The sequence below is a fragment of the Macaca thibetana genome, chromosome 13, assembly GCF_024542745.1.
Source record: "Macaca thibetana thibetana isolate TM-01 chromosome 13, ASM2454274v1, whole genome shotgun sequence".
Taxonomy (NCBI): Eukaryota; Metazoa; Chordata; class Mammalia; order Primates; family Cercopithecidae; genus Macaca; species Macaca thibetana.
The window spans coordinates 59833245-59852131 of NC_065590.1; the positions used below are offsets into that span (position 1 = coordinate 59833245).

The following is an 18887-nucleotide window of genomic DNA, read 5'->3' on the forward strand; positions in this document are numbered from 1 at the left end:
TTGTTGTTTGAGACGGAGTCTCGCTCTGTCACCCAGGCTGGAGTGCAGTGGTGCGATCTCAGCTCACTGCAAGCTCCGCCTCCTGGGTTCACGCCATTCTCCTGCCTCAGCCTCCCTAGTAGCTGGGACTACAGGCGCCCACCACCACGCCTGGCTAATTTTTTTGTATTTTTTGTAGAGATGGGGTTTCACCGTGTTAGCCAGGATGGTCTCGATCTCCTGACCTGGTGATCCGCCTGCCTCGGCCTCCCAAAGTGCTGGGATTACAGGCGTGAGCCATCGCGCCCGGCCATACGTATAAATATTAAAATGAATAAATAAAGTATGTGTGATGAAGAAGAGAAGATGCCTGTTTCAAAATTGGTCTTGAAGTTTTTACTCTGTTTTTCACCAAAGGTAGTAAAAAGCTATTTACCTTTTGTGTAATCTGCCAAGATAGCAGAGATGCCTTATGTCAACTGAATATTTTTCTTCAGAACCTGTTAATTTTTAGTGCTTTTGAAACAATCAACAAATGTTTTTCACATCTAAAAGAGCTATATTACATTGTTATGATGATGATGATGTTACCTTCTCCTATGTTTATTTTAAAATATTGCATTGTTGGCTGGGTGTGGTGGCTTACCCCTGAAATTCCAGCACTTTGGGAGGCTGAGGCAAGCAGGTCACTTGAGGTCAGGAGTTTGAGACCAACCTGGCCAACATGGTGAAACACCATCTCTATTAAAACGTTTTTTTTTTTTTAAATTTGCTTTCTTATTCTTGTTAATCAGCTAGCCAAACTAAGCATTTCTTTTACTTTTTCTTTTTTTTTTTTCTGAGACAGAGTCTCGCTCTGTCACCGTGGCTGGAGTGCAGTGGCGAGATCTTGGCTCAGTGCAATCTCTGCCTCCTGGGTTCAAGTGATCTCTTTCCTCAGCCTTCCAAGCAGCTGGTATTACAGGCGCACATCACCACACCTGACTAATTTTTGTATTTTTAGTAGAGATGGGGTTTCACCATATTGGTGAACAGGCTGGTCTCGAACTCCTGACCTCAAGTGATCCACCCACCTTGGCCTCCCAAAGTGCTGGGATTATAGGAGTGAGCCACCATGCCCAGCCCCTTCTCTTTTTTTGAGACAGGGTCTCACTCTGTCACACAGACTGGAGTGCAGTGGTGCCAGCCTAGCTCACTGTAGCCTCAAACTCTTGGTCTCAAGCTGTCCTCCTGCCTTGGCCTTCCAAGGTATTGGGATTACAGGTGAGAGCCACCACACCTGACCAACTATTTTCTGTTTAAAATACTCTTCCCAATCAATAGCAATTGTAACACACCGTTTAGTAGGTGGATTAGAAGGACCTTGAGATTTGTCAATACCTTCAAAGATCATGATATATTTTACCCCAGAATCATTGTGAAATACTTATGCATTACACCCCAATAGAGAATTCTATTCTGCTTCATTCTGGTATTGTTGGTTACTGTAATAAATTAACCAGAGTCATTTAATTTTGTCATCGGCAGGTGATCTCTGCTATCCCTTTCCTTTTTATAAAGACCCTTGCTGCAAGCTATAGGTCAGAAATGGAGTCTTCTGAAAGAAACATTAAAAGAACAAGTAAAAGATTCCACAAGGTACTCTTAGCCATTGACAGTACAAATAGACTTATGGGAACAGACTTCTCAGTATGATTGATATTGCCGCAACAACTGATGCCTGTTGGCTTGTACCAAGAGACTGAGTTGGGATTTCTAGGATTCTTTTAGTTCAGAAGCAGATAATTTTGTAAGTAGATTACTTGCCTGAGATTACACAGAACAAAATTTAATTTCATAGTACCAATGAACTAATTAAAAATTATAATTTTTTTGGAATATCTTTGGTATCGTTTTAATATTGATTCTGTTTTAATTTTCTTCTTGGGCTGGACATGGTGGCTCATACCTCTAATCCCAACACTTTGGGAGGCCAAGGCAGGCGGATCATGAGGTCAGGAGCTCGAGACCATCCTGGCTAACACAGTGAAACCCCATCTGTACTAAAAATACAAAAAATTAGCCGGGTGTGGTGGCACGCACCTGTAGTCCCAGCTACTCGGGAGGCCGAGGCAGGAGAATCGTTTGAACCCAGAAGGCGGAGGTTGCAGTGAGCTGAGATTGTGCCACTGCACTCCAGCCTGGCCCACAGTGAGAGACTCCGTCTCAAAAGAAAAAAAAAAAAAAAAATTCTTCTTGATCTACCTTTAATTCTCAATTTAGCAGGATATACCTGTGCAAAGTGGAATCAGACACTCTTTGAACCTTATTTTATTTCAATTGACCTGTAAGAATTCAGGAAGTATATCCTAGGAGAAACATTAATATAAGTTATGAAGTAGTGAATTTGTCAGGGGAACTCTGACAAATATAAGTTAATATAAATATAAATATAAGTTAATACAAATATAAATATAAGTTAATATAAGTTATGAAGTAGTGAATTTGTCAGGGGAACTCGTGCCACCACATCCAGCCAATGTAACTATTTTCATAGAGTAAGTAAGAATCAGTGCTTCCAGCCCAGTGCAGTAGCTCGAGCCTATAATCCCAGCACTTTGGGAGGCCGAGGTGGGTAGATCACCTGAGGTCAGCAGTTCGAGACCAGCCTGACCAACATGGTGAAACCCCATCTCTATTAAAAATACAAAAATTAGCCAAGTGTGGTGGTGGGCACCTGTAATTCCAGCTACTCGGGAGGCTGAGGCACGAGAATGACTTGAACCCGGGAGGCTGAGGTTGCAGTGAGCTGAGATGGTGCCGCTGCACTCCAGCATGGATGATAGAGCGAGACTCCGTCTCAAAAAAAAAAAAAAAGAATCAGTGCTTCCTTTAATAGGAAATAAATGGACAGACTGCTAGTACAACCAAGGCTATAGTGGGAGTGCCATTAATATTTGAGAACAAGTTTTACCTAATCAGGTATGACAAGTTCACTTTAAGGAATAAAGACTGCAATTAATATCCACAATTAACACATGCAGTATCTTCCCAGGAAACTGGTGTGGTTCCTGTTCCTTAGTTTACAGGTTCTCTCAGCCTTATAGGTTGTAGCCTGCAGGCTACAAACACTGGTGAATTTTAGGAATCTTGAGGAAGAGACAATTGTAGCTAAAAACAGTAGTGGAGAAGAACTTCTTGATGTTGGCTTCATGGCCTCAGAATAGGTCATTTAATTTTAAAAAAATCAATTAAGAAACCACTTTGGAATGATAACGCTGTTGAAAATGCACTCCTAAATACTTTGCATAATCTCCAGACAGAAGTTAATCATCAGGATGCAATAGTTGCTCAGCATCTTATGGCACTAGATTTGCTAACCAAAAGGAGGCTTATGTTAATTTATACCTCTTGTGCATCTGTATATAGGAATCAGACTAAGTAGGTTAGGAAGTATGTAATAAAAAGGGAACAGATTCAGAGAATACATGGGATGGCTCCCATGGAATCCGTACAATAACATCTCCTCACGTGTGGCACAGCACTCTGATTAATGGGTTCAAAAATACAGTTAGATAGGAGAGTTAAGTACTAGTATTCCACACTACAACAGGGAAATTATAGTTAGCAATAATTTGTTGTGTATTTCCAAATAGCTATATGGGATTTGCAATGTTCCCAACACACAGAAAGATAAATGTTTGATAGATATCCCAATTACCCTGATTTGATCATTACCCATTGTATACAGGTATCAAAATACCACATGTACCCCAAAATATGTATGACTATTATATGTTAATTAAAAAATAAACTTAAAAAAATTTTAAAGTCTATGATTTTACAAAAATTTTTGGTCATCATAATCATGTCTGTGTGCTATAAATTATGCCTATATCTAATTTCCATCAAAAGAACTATAGAGGCCGGGCATGGTTGCTCATGCCTGTAATGCCCGTACTTTGGGAGGCAGAGGTGGGTGGATCACTTGAAGCCAGGAGTTTGAGACCAGTCTGGCCAACATGGTGAAACCCCATCTCTACTAAAAGTACAAAAATTAGCTGGGCATCGTGGTGGGTGCCTGTAATCCCATCTACTCTGGAGGCTGAGGCACAAGAATCACTGGAACCCAGGAGGCAGAGGTTGCAGTGAGCCACTATCTCACCACTGCCCTCCAGCCTGGGCAACAGAACAAGACTCTGTCTCAAAAAAAAAAAAAAAAAAAAAAAAAAAAAAAAGTACTGTGGAAAATGGCCAACTAAGCAAGAAGTTCAAATAATGATCTTGGCACAAAAGCATGAGATCAGCCTTTTTACTATGTGATCAAGAATGGTCTTCAGAGATTATTTATGGTCACAGGGGAGACTGTTTAGGAAAAATTATGCATAGTTTAGAAATAAGGCAAAAAGATGACTACAAGATCTTCTTTCTGCAATTTTTTATTGTGTTAAGATACACATAACATAAAATTTACCACCTTAGCCATTTTAAAGTGTACAGTACAGTGGTATTAGATACATTCATAATGTTGCATAACCATTACAATAATCCCATCATCCCTCTCCATAACTCTACATCTTGTAAAACTGACACTGTAACTCCGATTAAACAATAATTCCCATTTCCTCCTCCTCCCCGACCGCCGCTGCTCCCAACCCCCACTTCCTGGCCCCTGGCAACCAGCATTCTAGAACTGTGAATGTCAATCTCTAGGAATGTGGCTACTCTATGTACTTAGTATAAGTGGAATCATGCAGTATTTATCCTTTTATGACTGGCTATTTCATGCAGCATAAAGTCCTCAAGGTTCATCCCTTTTTTAGCATACGTCAGAATTTCATTTTTTTTTTTTAAGGCTGAATACTGTTTCATTGTATTTATATACCACATTTTGTGTATTCATTCATTTATCGATGGACACAGGCTGCTTCCTCCTTTTTGCTATTGTGAATAACGCTGCTATGAACATGGGGGTACACTCTATTCCTTCAAGTCCCTGTTTTCAATTCTTTTGGGTATCTACCCCAAAGTGGAAGTGCTGGATAAGATGGTGCTATGGTTTGGACAGGGTTTAATAGTCCCCACCAAAATGTATGTTGAAATTGGATCCCTAATGTGATGGTGTTGGGCCTAGTGGGATGTCTGGGTTATGAAGGTGGATTCCTCATGAATAGACGAATGTCCTCCCACAGAGGGGGAGTTCTTACTCTCTCACTAAGCTGTGAAGCAGGAGGGTTGTGAAGGTTTTTCTCCACAGAGCACAGGGCTGGAAGGGAATTCTAGCAAGCTCACCCGGTAAGGCTTGAGATAATAGCTACCTTGTCTGAATAGCAAGAAAAATGCCCAGGGGCAAGTTTCATAACATGGGCTAATATTGCAGTGATTGATCCAAAGCTGTGTAGCTGGTTTCATCCATAGGCAGAATACAGGGTTTCTTTCCTTCTTTACTGCACTGACACAGAGTATACCAATTCCTGGGGTGGGGGTGGGGGCTCTACAGCCAGGAGAGAGGGGACAGGCGTTAGGAACTGCGTGTTTGTGTCCCCTCCAAAAATTCATATATTGAAACTTTAACTCCCAGTGGGATAGTATTAGGAGGTGGGGCCTTTGGGAAATAATCAGTTTCTGAAGGTGGAGCTCCCATGATGGGATTAGTGCCCTTATAAGAACTGACTGGGTGGGGCCAGTGGCACACGCCTGTAATTCCAGCACTTTGGGAGGCTGAGGCGGGCAGATCACCTGAGGTCAGGAGTTCAAGACCAGCCTGACCAACATGGTGAAACCCCAACTCTACTAAAAATATAAAAATTAGCTGGGCATGGTGGCGGGTACCTGTAATCCCAGCTACACAGGAGGCTGAGGCAGGAGAATTGCTTGAACCTGGGAGGTGGAGGTTGCAGTGAGCCAAGATCACGCCATTGCACACCAGCCTGGGCAACAGAGCAAGACTCCGTCTCCAAAAAAAAGAAAAAGAAAAAAAAAAAAACTGACGGACTCTGTGTGAGTTTGTATGTGTGTGTGTCTGCCTCTCCTGACAATGTGAAGATACAACAAGGAGACAGCTATCTGCAAACTAGGAAGAGTGCCTTCACTAGATACCAGATATACTGATATACTGGCACCCTCATCTTTGACTTCCCAGCTTCCAGAACTGTCAGATATAAATGTTTGTTATTTAAACTACCCAGACTACGGCATTTTTGTTATAGCAGCCCAAACTGACTAAGAAAACAGGAAATATCACTTATAACAATTTTCTTTTGAGACAAGGTCTCACTCTGTTGCCTTGGCTGGAGTGCAGGGACACGATCATGGCTCACTGCAGCCTCAGCCCCCTGGGTTGAAGTGATCCTCCTGCCTCAGCCTCCTGTAGCTGGGACTATAGGCATGCACTACCATGCCCAGCTAATTTTTATAATTTTTGTAGAGATGAGGTTTTGCCATGTTGCCCACGTTGGTCTTGAACTCCTGGCCTCAAGTGATCCACTCGTCTCTGCCTCCCAAAGTGCTGGGATTACAGGCGTGAAGCACCGTGCCTAGCCACTTATAATAATTTTGACCACAACATAGACCAGGCTTCCTTTTTTTTTTTTTGAGACGGAGTCTCGCTCTGTCTCCCAGGCTGGAGTGCAGTGGCCGGATCTCAGCTCACTGCAAACTCCGCCTCCCAGGTTTACGCCATTCTCCTGCCTCAGCCTCCCGAGTAGCTGGGACTACAGGCGCCCACCAACTCACCCGGCTAGTTTTTTGTATTTTTTAGTAGAGACGGGGTTTCACCGTGTTAGCCAGGATGGTCTCGATCTCCTGACCTCGTGATCCACCTGTCTCGGCCTCCCAAAGTGCTGGGATTACAGGCTTGAGCCACCGTGCCCGGCCAGGCTTCCTTAAAAAAATGTTCAGTGTAAATAACCCAAATGATCCTCAACTAATGAATGGATAAACAAAATATGGTCTATCTATGTAATGGAATATTGTTCAGCATCAAAAAGAAATGAAGGACTGATTCCTGCTACAACATGAACGAACCTTGAAAATGTTATGCTATGGCCGGGCGCGGTGGCTCAAGCCTGTAATCCCAGCACTTTGGGAGGCCAAGACGGGCGGATCACAAGGTCAGGAGATCGAGACCATCCTGGCTAACACGGCGAAACCCCGTCTCTACTAAAAACACAAAAAATTAGCCGGGCGAGGTGGCGGCGCCTGTGGTCCCAGCTACTCGGGAGGCTGAGGCAGGAGAATGGCGGGAACCCGGAGGCGGAGCTTGCAGTGAGCTGAGATCCGGCCACTGCACTCCAGCCTGGGCGACAGAGCGAGACTCCGTCAAAAAAAAAAAAAAAAAAAAAAAAAAAAAGAAAATGTTATGCTATGTGAAAAAAGCCAGTCAGAAAAGTTCACATGGTATATATGGCCCTACTGATATAAAATGTCCAGAGTAGGCAAATCCACAGAGACAGGAAGTAGATTAGTGGTTGCCAGGGGCTGGAGAAAGGGAGGAATGGGAAGCAGCTGCTAATAGGTATAGGGTTTCTTTTGGGGGTAATGAAAATGCTGTAGAATCAGACAGTGCTGTCATGATTGCACAAACTTTTACTAAAACCCACTGAATTGTATACCTTTTTTTTTTTTTTGAGATGGAGTTTCGCTCTTGTGGCCCAGGCTGGAGTGCAATGGTGCAACCTCGGCTCGCTGCAACCTCCACCTCCCGGGTTCAAGCAATTTCTCCTGCCTCAGCCTCCCTAGCAGCTGGGATTACAGGTGCACATGACCACGCCCAGCGAAATTTTTGTATTTAGTAGAGATGGGGTTTCACCACGTTGGTCAGACTGGTCTTGAACTCCTGACCTCAAGTGATCCACCTGCCTCGGCCTTGCAAAGTGCTGGGATTACAGGCGTGAGCCACTGTGCCCGGCCTATTGTATATTTTATTTTATTTTATTATTTTTTTTTTTTTTTTGAGACGGAGTCTCACGCTGTTGCCCAGGCTGGAGTGAAGTGGCGCGATCTCGGCTCACTGCAAGCTCCGCCTCCCGGGTTCCCGCCATTCTCCTGCCTCAGCCTCCTGAGTAGCTGGGACTACAGGCGCCCGCCACAGCGCCCGGCTAATTTTTTGTATTTTTAGTAGAGACGGGGTTTCACTGTGGTCTCGATCTCCTGACCTTGTGATCCGCCCGCCTCGGCCTCCCAAAGTGCTGGGATTACAGGCGTGAGCCACTGTGCCCGGCCTATTGTATATTTTAAATGGTGACTTTTATGGCGTAGAAATTATATCTCAATTTTTTAAAATAAAAAAAGTGATACTGCAAAACAAACAAACAAAAACAAAAAAACCCACAAAAAAACACAACCATTAATTGTCACCATAAGCTTCTGGCTGCAGTTTTCTAAATGGCTACCTTGGCTTTCAACACACTTCATGTAACATAGTAATGGCAACACGTTTAAGAAGCTGACAGCAAATGTGGGTTTTACAGGATTCTTCCCATAAAAACTTATTGCAGAGTTTATTTCAGATTCAAACTAGAAGGTCTATCCCGATGACTTCAGAAGCTGTGACAGTGTGTGCATTCTCTCCTAGCAATTGTGAAATTTCTTCCTAGTAGAGGCTAATTGTCTATTTAGACAGTAAGTTTTTGAAAAAGAAGGACCATATTTTCTTGTCTCCTGTGTCCCCCATATCTATGTTCCATATGTAGAACATGTAGAAAAACTTCTTCCCATTTTTCCCTAATTATGGGAGAAAAACAATGCAGCCACTACAACATGTAATACTGAGTTGTATCCATTTAATTATTTTTAAATAGATGGAAGCAAATGGTGTTTCTATCTCCCTACAAAGGGGCAGGCACAGGAATTAATATCAAACACGGTTAAGGAAATGCACAGTGTAGTTACTAGGAAACTTTTGCTTTCCTAGTCCTTGACTGGGCTGAAGTGCGGGGCACTTTAACTTTCTCATCTTCGTCTTTCTACTTTTTGCTGCCTTTCTCTGTGTGTGGCTGTGTGTGATCCCCTTACTGCAGGACTCCTTTATGTGCAAGAGAAAGAAGTTCAACTCAGACTTCCGGAAACTTCAGTTAGAAAGGAAACAAGGAGATGGTGAGTCCAATGTACCTCGGCCCCAGAACATTTCCATGATTCAGAAAACAAAGTGTTGGCCCCTGACCTCGTAGGAGGTCTCCAGAATCCTGTCCTAGTTGTAAGGTCTGGGTCTGCCCTCACTGGTGGGCATCTGACCATACTAGTGATTACATACTCTGAATATCATGCCCACTAGGACTGACCTCGGGCCTTCTCTTCTGCTGCCAAATAGGCCCCCTAGGGCCTGGTTTCTGACATGAAGTTCCATTTCCAGTCCCACTTCTCTTCCTGGCAGTGTGGGCCTGCTGTCACCTTGCTCCAAGCTGACTTCTGAGTGGCCCCAGGCCTCAGAGCCGTATGCAGACGCTGCCTGGGCCTGGCAGCATGGCAGGCACTCTGTGTTCTGTACCACCTCCACACACTTGATAGGCGGTGCTGGCTCCAGATCCCAGATCCCAGGCCTTCCTGGCCTGCCCTGTTTCACTGCAATTAACTAGGCTACGCCTGACAGAGTGTCCAGATATGGCCTGGGAGGGGCAGGGAGGATCAAAGCAAGCCCTCCGCCCCCTTCAAAGGGCCCCCACCCCTGCATCCCAACAGAGGCAGCTGACCAGCCCCTTCCTGTGCATTTCATCCTCACCAGTGCTACACCCAGCCTGTATTCCCTGGCAGCCATGTGACCCCTTCCTCCTGACTCCCATGCCCATGGGGCTCGGATCCCAACCAGCAGCCAGGCAAAAAGCTCAGAGACAGAGAGCTACACTGAGGCTGAGATTGTTTCTTTTGAGACGGAGTCTCGCTCTGTTGCCCAGGCTGGAGTACATGGCCGGATCCAGCTCACTGCAAGCTCCACCTCCCAGGTTCACGCCATTTCTCCTGCCTCATCCTCCCGAGTAACTAAGCTCGCCCGGCAGAGACACTGTGCTAGAGATGGTCTCGCTACCTCACTGAGTGCTGGGAGGCGTGAGCCACCGCGCCCAGCCGAGATTTTTCTTAAAGCTACCTGTTCCCCTCCTATTTCACCCTCCTTGGATTTAAAACAGAGTCTGAAGAGAGAAACATGTACGGCAGAGAGTCTCTTTGGGGGCCAGTTTTCACTTCTGCGGTCTTTCCATCACACCACACAGAGAACCACTGGTTCCATCCTGTTATAAGAACAGGCCTGAAATCAGAGAGTAATAGAAGTAAAAATAATAGCTAACATTTTTTGAGTGCATAGCTTGAGCCAGACATTTTGCTAAGCACTGTGTAACCATTTTCTTATTGTTTTCCCCAGGAGACAGATCACCATAGAATTTCAGATATGTTAGGTGCCTGAGATGGAGGCTGCTAGCTATCTAAGCCCACATTCATTTGCCCCTTCCACCTTGGCAAGAGTACCCTGATTTAATTTGGGATGGCCATGTACCCAGATAAGGGCCTGTTATTTCCCAGACTCCTTTGCAGCTATGAGACTAAGTTGTAGCCAATGAGATTTAAGTGGAAGTGTTTAATGCCGGGTCTGACCTGCAGACCCTGGCTGAGCAATGGATGAAAAAATGTATGCAGACACAGGTTTTTTGCCTGGCTGCACAGCTAGGGGACTGGGCTGCTCACAGATACCAAGGAAGGTGAAGGTGCTGTAAAGAGTCAGCAGCCGTAGCCTTGACAAGCCAGTGCTGCAGGCATTTATTCAGTACAGATTTAATGACAAAGGCCTTGAGTCAACACACTTGTGGGTAATTAACATGGTCACCCTCCCAGAGAGAGCAGTCCTGCATGGATGATTAAAGGCCAGGTTCCAAGGCCTATGTAAACTAACTTACCTAGATCAATTCTCTTACACTTCTTCGTTATCTACTTTGAGAGAATTCAGCTGCCTTCAGCCAAACTTTTTCCCAAAGCTTTTGCAAAGCCTCCTGGCCTTCTAAGAAGGTTTGCATCTTTCTATAATTTTTCCCACCACCCTGAATGAACTCCTACAGTTCAAGACTTAGGCCTTTTAAAGAGAGTGACATTGTTTTATCCCTTCCCCCTTCCTCCTTCCTGCTGCTTGGAATTCCCAGGTGTTGGCTGTAGTTCACACAACCATAGTGGGCCTAGAATGGAAGCCATGTCTGGCAGAAGAGAAAGAAGGAGCCCAGATCTCCAAGGAGCCTTCATATTATAGCGGCTGAGAACAGGCTACCCATGGACTTCCTTTAGGTGAAATAATAAAAACTTGTATGTTTAGGCTACTGTAGTCAGTTTTTATTTCTTCAAGCTGAACAAAATTCCTAACCGACTGGGGTTTTAGAAATCAGGGATTCGGGCCGGGCGTGGTGGCTCAAGCCTGTAATCCCAGCACTTTGGGAGGCAGAGATGGGCGGATCACGAGGTCAGGAGATCGAGACCATCCTGGCTAATACGGTGTCTCTACTAAAAAATACAAAAAACTAGCTGGGCGAGGTGGCGGGCGCCTGTAGTCCCGGCTACTCGGGAGGCTGAACTGGGTAAAAACCCGGGAGGCAGAGCTTGCAGTGAGCTGAGATCCGGCCACTGCACTCCAGCCTGGGCGACACAGCGAGACTCCATCTCAAAAAAAAAAAAAAAAAAAAAAAAAAATCAGGGATTCAACAAGTGATGCTGGGAAAACTGGATATTTTCATGCAAAAGAATGGTGTTAGACTCTTATCTGACACCACGTACAAAAATTAATTCAAAATGGATCAAACATAAAGAGAAGAGCTAGCTAAAACTATGAAACTCTTAGAAGAGACTGGGCATGGTGGCTCATGCCTACAATCCCAGCACTCTGGGAGGCCGATACTGGAAGGTTGTTTGAGCTCGTGAGTTGGAGACCAACCTGGGCAACATAAGGAGACCCTATCTCTATAAAAAATTTAAAAATTGGCCGAGCGTGGTGGCTCACGCCTGTAATCCCAGCACTTTGGGGGCCGAGGTGGGTGGATCACCTGAGGTCAGAAGTTCAGCCTGGCCAACATGGTGAAACCCTATCTCTACTAAAAATACAAAAATTAGCCAGGTGTGGTGGCACACACCTGTAATCCCAGCTACTTGGGAGGCTGAGGCAGGAGAATCACTTGAACTCAGGAGGCGAAGGTTGCAGTGAGCCGAGATTGTGCCTTTGCACTCCAGCTTGAGTGACAGAGTGAGACTCCATCTCAAAAAAATAAATAAATAAAATAAAATAAATAAAAAAATAAAAATTAGCTGGGCATGGTGCACACGCCTGTGGTCCCACCTACTCAGAAGGCTGAGGTGGGAGGACTGCTTGGGCCCAGGCAGCCAAGGCTGCAGTGAGCTAAGATCATGCCACTGTATTCTAGCTGGGGCAACAGAGCAAGACCCTGTTTCTAAAAATAAATGAACAAAAAACCTCTTAGAAGAAAACACACAGGAAAAGCTTTATGACATTGGATTTGGCAATGATTTCTTGAATAATATGACACCAGAAGTACAGGCAACAAATTAAAAAATAGGCCAGGCACGGTGGCTCACGCCTGTAATCTCAACACTTTGGGAGGCCAAGGTGGGTGGATCTCTTGAGCCTGGGAGTTTGAGACCAGCCTGGGCAACCTGGTGAAACCCTGTCTTTACCAAAAATGCAAAATTTAGCTGGGCACAGTGGCTTGCACCTGTAGTTCCAGCTACCTGGGAGGCGAAGGCAGGAGAATTACTTGAGCACAGGAGGCGGAGGTTGCAGTGAGCCAAGATCTCACCGTTGCACTCTAGCCTGGGCAATGGGAGTGAAACCCTGTCGAAAGAAAGAAAGAAAGATAGAAAGAAAGAAAGAAAGAAAGAGAGAAAGAGAGAAAGAAAGAAAGAAAGAAAGAAAGAAAGAAAGAAAGAAAGAAAGAAAAAAAGAAGAGAGAGAGAGAGAGAGAGAAGAAAGGGAGGGAGGGAGGGAGGGAGGAGGGAGGGAGGGAGGGAGGGAGGGAGGAAGGAAGGGGAAGGAAGGAGGGAAGGGGAGGAGAAAGGAAGAAGGAAGGAAGGAAGGAAGGAAGGAAGGAAGGAAGGAAGGAGAGAGAGAAAAGAGAGAGAGAGAGAAAGAGAGAGAGAGAGAGAGAGAAAGAAAAAATAGACAACTTGGACTTTATCAAAATTAAAACTTTTTGTGGATCGTAAGTTTGAAACTATCAGCAGTAAAAATGGCAACCCACAGAATGGAAGAAAATACTTGCAAATCACATATCTGATAAAGGATTAATACCCACAATATATACAGAACTCCTAAAATTCAACAAAAAATGAAATAATCCACTCAAAAATAGGCAAAGTACTTGAATAGACATTTCTCCAAAGGAGACATGCAGATGGCTGATAAACACATGAAAAGATGCTGAACATCTCTAGTCATCAGGGGAATGCGGATCAAAATTACAATGATGCTACAAACAGTGAGTACCAAGAAAGATAAAAGAAATTACAATGAGATACCGCATCACATCCATTAGGATGTTACTACCAAAAAACAATAAACCATTAATAACAAGTGTTAGCCACAATGTGGAATAATTAGAACCTTTGTGTACTGTTGGTGGGGCTATAAAAGTTGCAGCCACTGCGGAAAACAGCATGGTAGTTCCTAAAAAAATTAGACATGTAATTACCATTTGATCCAGCGATTTCACTTCTGAGTCCAGGAGTTCGAGACCAGCTTGGGTGACATGGCAAAACCCCATCTCTACAAAAAATTAGCTGGGCATGGTGGCACATACCTGTAGTCCCAGCTACTTGGGAGGCTGAGGTAGGAGTATTACCTGAGCCCAGGAGGTCGAGGCTGCAGTGAGCCATGATCACACCACTGCACTCCAGCCTGGGTGACACAGCAAGACCCTGTCTGGAAAAAAAAAGAAAAAAAGATTGAAATTCTGACACATGCTACAAGATAGTTGAACTTTGAAAACATTATGCTAACTGAACTAAGCCAGACACAAAAGAACAAATATTGTATTTTTCCACTTATATGAGGTACCTAGAGTAGTCACAGTCATAGAGACACAGAGAGTAGTGTGGTGGCTATGAGGGGGGTTGGTAAGAAGGAACAATAGGGATTTATTTATTTATTGAGACTGCATCTCACTCCATTGCCCAGGCTGGAGTGCAGTGGTGCAGTCTTGGCTCACTGCAATCTCTGCCTCCCAGGTTCAAGCGATTCTCATGCCTCAGCCTCCTGAGTAGCTGGGATTACAGGCGCGCCACCACGCCCAGCTAATTTTTGTATTTTCAGTAAAGATGGGATTTTACCATGTTGGCCAGGCTGGTCTTGAACTCCTGACCTCAAATGATCCACCTGCCTCAGCCTCTCAAAGTGCTGGGATTACAGGCATGAGCCACTGCACCTGGCCTGTTTTTGTTTTTTGAGACAGGGTCTTGCTCTGTTGCCCAGGCTAGAGTGCAGTGGTGCGATCTCGGCTCACTGCAACCTCTGCCTCCTAGAGGCAAGTGATTCTCGTGCCTCAGCCTCCTGAGTAGCTGGGACTATGGGCGCACGTCACCACGCTTGGTTAATTTTTGTATTTTTAGTAGCAATAGGGTTTTGCCATGTTGGCCAGGCTGGTCTCAAACTCTTGAGCTCAAGTGATCCACCCACCTCAGCCTCCCAAAGTGCTGGGATCACAGGCGTGCGCTACCACACCTGGCTTTTTGTTGGTCTCTTCTCTTCTCTTCTCTTCTCTTCTCTTCTCTTCTCTTCTCTCTTCTCTTCTCTTCTCTTTTCTTTGTCAGGGTCTCTCACTCTGTCACCCAGGTTGGAATGCAGTGGTGTGATCTTGGCTCATTGCAACCTCTACCTCCCAGGCTCAAGCAATCCTCCCACTTCAGCCTCTCGAGTAGCTGGGACTGCAGGCACGCACCACCATGCCTGGCTAATTTCTGTGTTTTTTGTAGAGATGGGGTTTTGCCATGTCTCCCAGGCGTTTTGATGAGTTTAGAATTTCAGTTTGGGATGATGACAAATTTCTGGAGATGTATAGTAGTGATGATTACACAACAATGTAAAGGTACTTAATGTCACTGAACTGTACATTTAAAAATGATCAAAATAGCAAATTTTATATTAGCCAGGATTCTCCGGAGAAACAGAACCAATAGGAGCTATGAGAGACTTGTAAAAATTAGCTCCCACCTCCCTTTCCTATACTTTTCTAGGATCTTGTCAAGAAAAAATATATATATAATTTATTACAAGAAATTGGCAGCTGGGCACAGTGGGTCATGCTTGTAATCCCAGCACTTTGGGAAGCCGAGGCGGGCAGATCACCTGAGGTCAGGAGTTGGAGACCAACCTGACCAACATGGAGAAACCCCGTCTACACTAAAAATACAATATTAGCACATGCCTGTAATCGCAGCTACTCCAGAGGCCAAGGCAGGAGAATTGCTTGAACCCGGGAGGCAGAGGTTGCGGTGAGCTGAGATCGTGCCATTGCACTCCAGCCTGGGCAATAGAACAAAACTCCAAAAAAAAAAAAAAGAAAGAAAAGAAAGAAAGAGGGAGAGAGAAGGAAGGAAGGAAGGAAGGAAAATAAGAAAAAAGAAAGAAAGAAAGAGAAAGAAAGGAAAAAGAAAGAAAGAGAAGAAAGAAAAGAAAAGAAAAGAAAAGAAATTAGCTCATGTGATTATGGAGGCTGAGAATTCCCAATCCATCTGTGCTCAGTAAGCTGGACACCCAGGAATGCTGATGGCATAATTACAGTCTAAATATGACGCCAAAGGTGGAAGAAACTGATGCTTCAGCTTGAGGACTATCAGGCAGAGCAAATTTTCCCCTAAACAGTCTTTTTGTGTTCTATTTAGACTTCAAGGGATTGGATGAGATCACATTAGGGCAGGCAATCTGCTTTACTCAGTCTCCTGATTCAAATGTTAATCTTCTCCAGAAACACTCTCACAGACATATCCAGAATAGCGTTTTACCAAATATCTGGGCACCGTGTAGCCCAGGTAAGTTGATAGATAAAATTAACCCTCACATTTATCTTATATGTATTTTGCCACACTAGAAAATATAAAAGACAAAAGAAACAAAGAAATCAGGGAGTCCAACTTCCTTGTTGACTGATGAGCTGGGAAATTTGTCCTGAGTCACACAACTACCGGAGTAACCAGAAGAACCAAACCTGGGTGTCCGTGACTTGGTCCTAAGCCCTACCCCAAGGCCCTTTGTTTGGTGGAGCACATTGCATCACCTGCTGAGCCTTTGCATCTTAGAAACCTTTTAATTTTTTGATTACCCGCTTCCTACCTGGAAGCTGAAGAGTTCTCTCATCTGCAAGGGTGGGAACGAAGAGGCAGGGGGCAGGAGCTAAGGTCCAGTCTGCAGCCCTATCTATGGAGAGGTGAAATTCAGGACACCTGCTCAGGTAAGGAAGGTAGCTGCCCTTTCTTTCATGGAGATAAGAGATTATGTGGGCACTTTGCCCATGATGGATGGTCTTCCTGTCCTACTCCAGGGCTGATCCTGTGGTCAGAATGTCCCCCACCCTCATCCCCACCCCACACATTGAGCATGACCACCAGCTGCTGGGGTCTCCTGGGTATTTTCCTCCCAAACCAGATTGTAAACACCCCGAGACCAGGAATCACATCTTCTTTGTCAATGTTATCTTCCCTTACCCCACCCCAACATCTGCCAAGCATCTCACTCAGGGCTCAGCACTCAGTAACCTGGACAGTTCAGGAAACTTTCACAGATTGCTTCATACTCCCAAGCTCACATGTACCTTAGAAATCTGTCTGGTTTCTTTTCAGGTAACTGCAGAGATTCTGAAATGCCAAATCTGGGGAGAGGTAGTAAAGGAGGACTTGTGTAAGGCCTGGGAGTGGACAGCAGGGTGCGTGCAGGGTCTGAGCAGCAGAGAATGAGGGCTGTCACAGGCCTCAGAAAATGGGCATGAAAGCCTGGTGAGGTGGTCCTGGAAGCTGTCACCTGGGGACAGAGCCACATGCCAGGGACAGTCTAAGGAGGGATCATGTCCATCTCCATACCCAGGGATGCTTCCACCTCTCTGGGCCCTCAACCTTGCCCTGAGCTTTTCTGCGTTTCCAAGGCCAGAAGATGATGGTAAGATTACAAGAATGAGGGTTTATGGGGCATTGACCAATAGTCACCTGCCTCATCACCTTCAGCTCACAGCCAGGCAATCATTGTTTTCAACCCCATTCCTGCCCCAGAACTAAGCCTCTGAGCTAGAATCCATTTCCACCTCTAGACAAAGACCTGTTTGGAGACTTGAAAAAATTAACCAGGTCCATTGGCTGGGTGGTGGCTCGTGCCTGTAATCCCAGCACTTTGGGAGGCCAAGGTGGGAGGAATGCTTGACCCCAGGAGTTTGAGATCAGCCTGGGCAACATGACAAAACCCTATCTCTACAAAAAAAAAAAAAAAAAAAAAAAAAAAATTAGCCAGGTGTGGTGGCACGCACCTGTAGTTCCAGCTACTTGGGAGACTGAGCTGGTGGGGGGTCTCTTGAGCCTGGGAGGTTGAGGCTGCTGTGAACCATAATTGCACCACTGCACTCTAGCCTGGGTGACAGAGTGAGACCCTATTTAAAAAAAAAAAAAAAAAAAAAAAGGAGAAAAAGAAGAAAAGAAGAAAAAAAATATTAACCAGCTCCCATAGTCCCTTCTAAGATCTTGTCATGAAAAATTGTGAAAGACTTTGAAATGGGCAACGATTCCTGGGTGTCCTTTCAACAATGTCAGGCATTATCTAGAGTAGAGGACCCTTCCTAGGTTGTCTGATACTACAGGAATCTGTGCCTTTTATTGTCTTCAATGATGTGGCATCTCTGTAGAGACATAAGTTAACTTACGATAGGCTGATGCTGAAACACAAGATTCCTGTTCATAGAAATGCAAATGAAGAGGCCAGTTTTGCATCTATTAGTAAATTCCCTTTAACATCCCTGATTGCCTGTATATGTGTCTGTTTCTTGGATTTTCCTGTGAACTGGTTGTAATATCTTACGGGCTCCCTCATTAATTAATGAATTGAATTGAAGTCACTGAGGTGCTGATTCTATATTTGTTTTTATTTTTTGTTTTTAAAACATTAAAAAAATTTTTTTTTGAAACAGGGTCTCACTCTGTCGCCCAGGTTGGAATGCAGTGGCACGATCACAGCTCACCGCAGCCGCGACTTCTCAGGCTCAATCAATCCTCCCACCTCAGCCTCCCAAGTAGCTGGGACTACAGGTGCATGCCACCATGCCTGAATGATTTTTATATTTTTTCTAGAGACAGAGTTTTGTCAGGTTTCCTAGGCTGGTCTTGAACTCCTGGGCTCAAGCAATCCTCCTGCCCCTGCCTCCCGAAGTGCTGGGATTACAGGTGTGAGCCACTGTGCCCGGCCTTATTTTTATATTTGCATAAGAATTATAATTTTACCTTTTAAAAATTATCCTTTAACAGTTTTAAACACAGGTTTTGTGCTTAAGTTGAAGGAATAGAGAGGGAAAGGGAAGGAGGAGAAGAGTGGAACTTGGCAGGTGGAAGGAGAAGTGGGAAAGAAGAAAATAAAGGAAAAACCAAAAGAAGGATTGAGAGGCAGAGGTAGGCTGGGGGAAGAGGGGAGGGGAGGGAAAGAGCAAAATAACAAGGGTGGGAGACAGAGAAAATAATCTTATACATAGGGTGGACACAGTGGTGCAAGCCTGTAATCCCAGCACTTTGGTAGGCTGAGGTGGGTGGATCACTTGAGGCCAGGAGTTTGAGACCAGCCTGGCCAACATGGTGAAGCCCTGTCTTCAACTAAAAATACAATTAGCCAGGCATGCTGTCCTGAGCCTGTAGTCCCAGCTACTCTGAAGGCTGAGGCATGAGAATCGCCTGAACCCAGGAGGCAGAGGCTGCAGTGAGCCGAGATC

The 18887-nt window shown here is 44.8% G+C and overlaps 1 protein-coding gene across 41 annotated transcripts in view; it reads left to right on the plus strand.

Annotated features, from left to right (window-relative positions):
* Nucleotides 1-18887, plus strand: part of CALM2 (calmodulin 2) — a 1210617-nt gene that overhangs the window by 1077667 nt on the left and 114063 nt on the right. The window contains exon 1 of one of the 41 annotated variants that reach the window (XM_050754943.1): nt 14045-14048. The exons of the other annotated variants lie outside the window; for them this stretch is intronic. The gene's annotated coding sequence lies outside the window, so the exon portion shown is untranslated. Of the gene's footprint in view, nt 1-14044; nt 14049-18887 lie in introns of those variants that run through there. 41 annotated transcript variants of the gene reach the window in all.